Source organism: Rana temporaria, chromosome 1, assembly GCF_905171775.1.
Source record: "Rana temporaria chromosome 1, aRanTem1.1, whole genome shotgun sequence".
NCBI classification, from domain to species: domain Eukaryota; kingdom Metazoa; phylum Chordata; class Amphibia; order Anura; family Ranidae; genus Rana; species Rana temporaria.
The window spans coordinates 156,040,793-156,048,164 of record NC_053489.1 but is presented as its reverse complement, the minus strand read 5'-3'; the positions used below and the strand labels follow the sequence as shown (position 1 = coordinate 156,048,164).

At 33.0% G+C, this 7,372-nt stretch overlaps 1 long non-coding RNA gene across 1 annotated transcript; it reads left to right on the top strand.

Annotated features, from left to right (window-relative positions):
• The first annotated feature begins 240 nt into the window (after window positions 1-240).
• Window positions 241-6,604, top strand: LOC120932279. The gene is made up of 2 exons (XR_005747951.1): window positions 241-1,378; window positions 5,257-6,604. It is a non-coding gene; the product is annotated as an uncharacterized LOC120932279 (long non-coding RNA).
• The last annotated feature ends 768 nt before the right edge of the window (window positions 6,605-7,372 follow it).

Below are 7,372 nucleotides of genomic sequence, written 5' to 3'. Positions count from 1 at the left end.
ATAGTTCCAGTTGGAGTATCGTACTAATCGCTAGACATGTGCATTTGTTTTCGTCAGAATGCATTTTCGTTAGAATTTCGGGTATTTTCGTTATCGTTTTAACAAACGAAAACGAACGCACAGAATCCGAAATCCAAAAGAGTCGACATAAAAAAATGCTTTACATTTTGTTAGAATATTATTCCAAATTCATAATTCGGCAATTCATGGCAAGCTTGCAAAACATATTTTGATTTATGATTAATCATAATAATTAGGTATGAATGAATGACCTTGATCAATTGATATGACATAATTCTTCTATCCAAAACTGAGCATTACGGATAGCCAATTTGAGAATGACTTATAAGGAATCCTGGTGTAGGTTGACAAGAATAGATTCAGAATAGATCTGTATTTACGTAGTGATATCAATAATATACTAGTTCATATCTATTGTTAAGCTAGTTTAGTAAAATCGTATTTATACTAGTATGTATTGGTATATAGTTACTTAATGAAGTTATAGCTTTATAGCTGATAATATATGTTCTATGACATTGCATCATCAAGCACACTACTCTAAGTATAGAGTGTCACATGTGTGCCTGTCAATCAAACTCCATACGACTCTGTGCTAAGATCTTCATATTGCTGAACCTAGCAGATATTAATATTTGCCATACAAGGGTCTAAGCCTGGGCCGTATGAGGTCATGACGTTCACTTGTAACATATATTTAAGCTTTGCTTTAAAGAAGGCTGGACTCATTTTGCACCACACACTTACATGACACACTGATACTCACTCACACTAAGACACACTCACTCACACCCTCTTTGAAAGACAACACTGACATACTGACATATTGACAAGGACAACAGCTGATACCAGAAGTCAAGAACGTCATTTCCTGCTTCACTTTGGAAAATCTCTGAGACAAGATGGCTTGAAGACAAAGCACACATGCTTTCATAAGCTTGCTACATCTCTATCGATTCAATTCCATATATTTTCATCTACGCTAAACTGAACTTTATACTATTTTTCACTGTGTTTGTGATGCCACCTGTGTGACAATAAACTCACACGTTATTGTCAAATCAACCTGACTATGAATGATCTTCATTCAGATACGCCCTTGAAGCTATAAGAATATTAGTTATTAATTTTACATTCTTACAGTGGCGAGCCAAAAAAAGTACTGTCTTATCTCTATTTTTACGGAAATCTCGACCCTTGATGAGGGGGGGAGAGATTGGCGCAGTCTTTGCGAATATTCAAGTCTCGAGAAAAAAGACGGTTCAGAACCTATCAAGCAAGAGGCGTTTGTGTCGCGTCAGATGTGGACAACAGTCCAGTAACAGACGGTTGATGACGAGAAATCCTTCTAATAACGGTGAGTAAAAAAAAAAAAATATGAATTTTATAGATGAAATAGCTAGAGATAGTAAGCTAGAATTTAAAGATGTGTCTTTTTATCCAAATGACAGTCACTTGTGGTTGTATATGTATCAAGAATGCTTAAATTCCAATGTCCAGATAGACAAATCCAGGTTTACTGTGAATAAATTACGTAAGAAAATAAGTAATGTATTGAAATTGGTAAGAATATTTAATAAGATGATTATTAATATTTTACCTGCCAAAAATGTGTGTACACTAAACCAGACAGAGACAAATAATGTACAGAACACAGGAATACATAAAAATGTGTCCCAGGATGCTCTCAGTTGTTCTAACTGTGAGATTTTGTGTAATTACATAGAAAATCTTGAGGAACAATTAGGATCTAAAAACATGATTTTGCCAGAGTTACAAAATGACAGTAAACAGATTGCTGTAATAAATACAGATGACAAAAAGGTTGAAACCAAGTCAAAGCTACAATCTTATTTTCCGGAAAGTTCGGAAATAGAGAATGTTGATGCTACTGATGAAATGGAAATGAAGCATAAAAACTTATTATGTAGGACTGCAAAACTTAAATTGCAAATTCATGATCAGCTGATGAAGGTTCTAAAAGACTTTCCTATTTATGACGTTGAGGCTACTGTATTTTCTAATTGGGATTTATTTGAAATGTTTGCAGATCGTTTTAATCTTTCAAACGATCAACGCAATTACATTTTTCAGTTGTGGATTCCTGTTAATTTTGCTAAACGAATCCATTCACTTGTTAGTGATGATGAAGGTCAAAATGACGCCACAGATAGATTGCGACTATTATTGCTATGTATGACCGGTGAACAAAAACCGACCATAGAAATGCTAGACCTATTACAGACTACTGCAGAAGAAGATCCATTTTGGTTTAAAACAAGATTTTGCAAGGTTTATGAAATGATATTTGGAGTAGATGATGAAACTGACCCAGGTTTAAAAATGGCTTTCATAAAAAAATTTAAATACCTTGACCCAACTTCAGTGGCCATAGTACAGGAACGTCAAAATTTAAATGCTATAGTAAGTTTCATTGACAAAATTAGGAGACAATTGAATCAAAGCAGTCTCGCACACGAGGTTTCTATTATTCAATGTGACAAAAATAGTCAGGCTACAGACGTGTCAGAAACGACAGGTCTTAGCAGGAATGACAAGGACAGGTGCAGTCAAGTGAGTCAAGGAGACGACCCCATGATGTGTTTTTACTGTCATGGATTTGGCCATATGAAAAAACATTGCTTTAAGTTTAAGAGTGACTTACAAATAAGAACTAAAGATATGGAGTATGAAAAATCAGCTTTTGTGCAACCTGATTTTTCATGTCAAGATAACATTTTGACTGAATTGCCTTATGACACTGAAGTCAAACAGATCAGTAATTTGACTGTTCACAGTAGTTCAGACAATATGGCAAAAGGAGCTGTCACTGAAGAAGAAGGTTTATTGCCATTGCCAAAAATAGAATCACACCCGGATTCAATTACTCTGCCATTACAATATGTAGCACCAATTATTTTGGACGAGAATGGGAGGCCATATTTACAATGTTTGATAAATGGTAAACATATTAATTGTCTCTTAGACAGTGGATCTGAGATTACCCTTATCAAAGAAAACATACCTGTGAAACCAAATTCTCCTATGTGTAATATAGTGGGTTTTAATAATACAGGTAATTCCACTGCTAGACAGGTATCCAATGTAACATTTGAAGTACCTGGATTAGTGAAAACTAATATTAACATTTGGGTCTGTCACGAAGCAGAGAATATACTTGGCATTGATGTTATCAATAAACAAAAGTGGGTGATTGATTTGGCTAATAAAAGTATTTGGAAAGATCCATCTAGGCCCAAATCAGTGCTGATTGATCCCTCTGTATACCGTAATGTTGGTTCCGTTACCAATATGTCTACAGAACAAAAGTGGCCTGATATTGATGAAAATTGTGCTTTAAAGGAAGTGGTACAATCTTTTCCAAGTTTGTGGTCAAAGTTCAAAAATGACTTTGGAACTTTGAAAAGTGCCGAATTAAATATTGAAGGAAAGGATCCAGAACCTCTTGATCAGAGTGAGTTACCACCAGAATCAATTGGTCCACTTTCTGATATTATTCAAGAATTTGTACAACTTGGAATTGTAAAGAAAGCTAAATCAGTGGTAAATAACTGTATTTGGCCTATCAAAAATATTGATAATTCATATTCTTTATCAGTTGACGTAAGAACATTGGATAAACAAATCACAAATAGCCCAGTTCTTCCTGATAAATCTAACATAAAATTACATTTGAATGTTGAGAACAAAGTGTTTTCTGTACTAGAAATCGCTGGTAGCCATTTTTCCATTCCTTTAACTAAAAGTTGTCAATACAAACTTGCGTTCACATTCAGAAAAGAGACTTATACGTTCACTCGATTAATACCTGATCTAGGTATTGGTGATGGTATAGTTCATGAAACTATAGCAACAATACTTTCTAAATTTTCTAGGCCAGATTGCATTTGTCAGCACGTGGATATGATTTTGCTGAGTACTCAGAATATCGATGAACATATGGCTCTTTTGTCTGAATTGTTTATGATGTTACAAGCTGAAGGTTTAAAATTAAACACAACAAAAGTTCAGCTGATGAAAAGTCAAGTGAAATTCCTTCACATGCAAATTAGTCAAGGAAAGAGACAATTGTTGCAAGAAACAGTTAGGGATATTACTGTTATCCCAACTCCAACAACTTACAAGGCATTGCATAAATTTTTGCATAAAATAAATTATTGCAAAGAGTTTGTACATTGTTTCGCAGAAAAAGTTAATCCACTATATAATCTTTTAAGGAATAAAGGTAATATAGTTGACCAGTGGGGTCCAAATGAGAAAAATGCTTTTGAAGTGTTGAAAAAAGATTTGCAGAATGCTCCAGCATTAAGTACAATAGAGGTTTGTCCTGAAACATCGTTTGTTTTGAAAACTCATGTATCTGAGAATGCCATCTCAGTAACATTGTTTCAGTTACAGGAAGGTAAGGAGAAAATAATTGCCTATTTCTCCAGAGTTTTATCATTTTTGGAAAAAACTTTTGAGCCAGGTGTGAAGCAACTTCTAAGTGTTTACTATGCAATTAAAGTTACAGAGAGCATAGTAAAATCAAACAAAACCATTGTACGGACACCTGACTGTTCATTAAAAGGTATTTTTGAGGAAGGAAATTTTAGTGAAATTAAGAAAATATATCCTTTATGGTTCAGAGCTTTATTACAAATACACATTCAGATAGATGGGAACGAAAGACATCTACAGAAATTTACACCAGCACATGTTTATACAGCTGTAGCTGAGAAGTCTTTATCTCAGATTTCCAGCGTAAGAGCTGAGAAATGCATTGAAGTACTTGCAGAACACTCTGACACTAAAGTAAGAACTCCAACACAGAATACAGTTACGCATATTTCTAATCGTTTAGAGGTGAGAACAAAGGCATAGTCCATTGTCATCTCTGGGGTGATATGAAATCTAACTTTGTTCGTTAGAAATAGAATTTGTATCATGACCGAAAAATGAAATATTGCGTCCTGACATATCTAAACTTCACAGTACATATATTTTATAATTTAGGTCATTTTTAGACAGGATAAGGACAGTACATAGAAGTACATAGTCACACAGAAAATCTCTTTGAAGGAAAATATGAGATAGTATTTCACATATAGTTTTAACAAATTCACAAAGTTATTGTCTCATAATGTTTTAATATTTGTTGAAAAAAAAGGAAAATGTATAAGAATTAATATAAATATTTTATTCCTGAGTAATGATACTGCCTCTCTTTTACAGATATGGCATCTAAAATCAAACAAATATGGAGGATAACAAGCTTCTATAAAGAGCAAAGAGAAATTCAAAGTTAAAGAAGAGATCCTTTTTGGAAGAATATTTGGCAAAAGATTTATATTTCATATTTATGAACTATTTTATCTTATTCATCAAGGTTTTTCTAACGGAACTTGAAGAAGACATTTTAAAGACATTTCATGAAGAAACATTAATCGGAAGGAACATTATCTATCTACTATAGATAAACAATTTAGGACTGAAACATTTGTCCACATATACATATACATTTTTTGATTATCCAATTATTATGATATTAATGTTCACATGAAGTTAGGATTATTATTTTTATTTATTTTTATTTATTCACATATTGAATGTTAGCACACTCATTCTAGTTAATAGAACATTTTTTGTTCATAACTTAAGAAAGATATCATTAATAGAACTATGGAATGTTATGAAAGTTTTAGAGTATAAAGTATATTTCCAAAGAGCTAAAATATTATTTGAGCACATATATGGAAATATATTATTGCATTATTTACTTATTTTAATAATAATAATTTTCATTATTATTATTATTATTATTAATATTAATAATTATTGATATTAGTCATCATTATGTTATACATTTTTAAAATCTATACCATTATTTCTGGTAAGATTTTGATTAGATAGATCTAAGAAGAGTTAAAAGTAAAGAGTAAAGCATTTAGGAAAAGGAAAATTTCTAGTTGCTTCAGTTCTGAGGAATATCGTGTCCAATCGTTTGATACAAGGTGGAGAAAATGAGATATGAATGTATGTATGTGTGTATTAAATGATTTAGTATGATTAATCATAATTCAGGGGGGATTGTTAGAATATTATTCCAAATTCATAATTCGGCAATTCATGGCAAGCTTGCAAAACATATTTTGATTTATGATTAATCATAATAATTAGGTATGAATGAATGACCTTGATCAATTGATATGACATAATTCTTCTATCCAAAACTGAGCATTACGGATAGCCAATTTGAGAATGACTTATAAGGAATCCTGGTGTAGGTTGACAAGAATAGATTCAGAATAGATCTGTATTTACGTAGTGATATCAATAATATACTAGTTCATATCTATTGTTAAGCTAGTTTAGTAAAATCGTATTTATACTAGTATGTATTGGTATATAGTTACTTAATGAAGTTATAGCTTTATAGCTGATAATATATGTTCTATGACATTGCATCATCAAGCACACTACTCTAAGTATAGAGTGTCACATGTGTGCCTGTCAATCAAACTCCATACGACTCTGTGCTAAGATCTTCATATTGCTGAACCTAGCAGATATTAATATTTGCCATACAAGGGTCTAAGCCTGGGCCGTATGAGGTCATGACGTTCACTTGTAACATATATTTAAGCTTTGCTTTAAAGAAGGCTGGACTCATTTTGCACCACACACTTACATGACACACTGATACTCACTCACACTAAGACACACTCACTCACACCCTCTTTGAAAGACAACACTGACATACTGACATATTGACAAGGACAACAGCTGATACCAGAAGTCAAGAACGTCATTTCCTGCTTCACTTTGGAAAATCTCTGAGACAAGATGGCTTGAAGACAAAGCACACATGCTTTCATAAGCTTGCTACATCTCTATCGATTCAATTCCATATATTTTCATCTACGCTAAACTGAACTTTATACTATTTTTCACTGTGTTTGTGATGCCACCTGTGTGACAATAAACTCACACGTTATTGTCAAATCAATCTGACTATGAATGATCTTCATTCAGATACGCCCTTGAAGCTATAAGAATATTAGTTATTAATTTTACATTCTTACACATTTGTATCCATTGCTACAACAGTTCGATATAATGATTTTTTTTTTGATTTTTTAGCTTAATTAGGCGCCAAATGCCCACTGTGAAGTGAGCGTCTAAGCGCCGCTGGTGAGATGTAACTTTGAATCAATCCGTGGTGAAGAAGAGAGAGAAAAGAGAAGAGAGGGCGGTAAAAGGAAAGGGTATCCAGCCCTTAGGGGAGCAAGAGGAAAGAGCCGTGAAGTGTATGAGAAAAAAATATAAAAGAAAAAAGGAACAGTGGGGA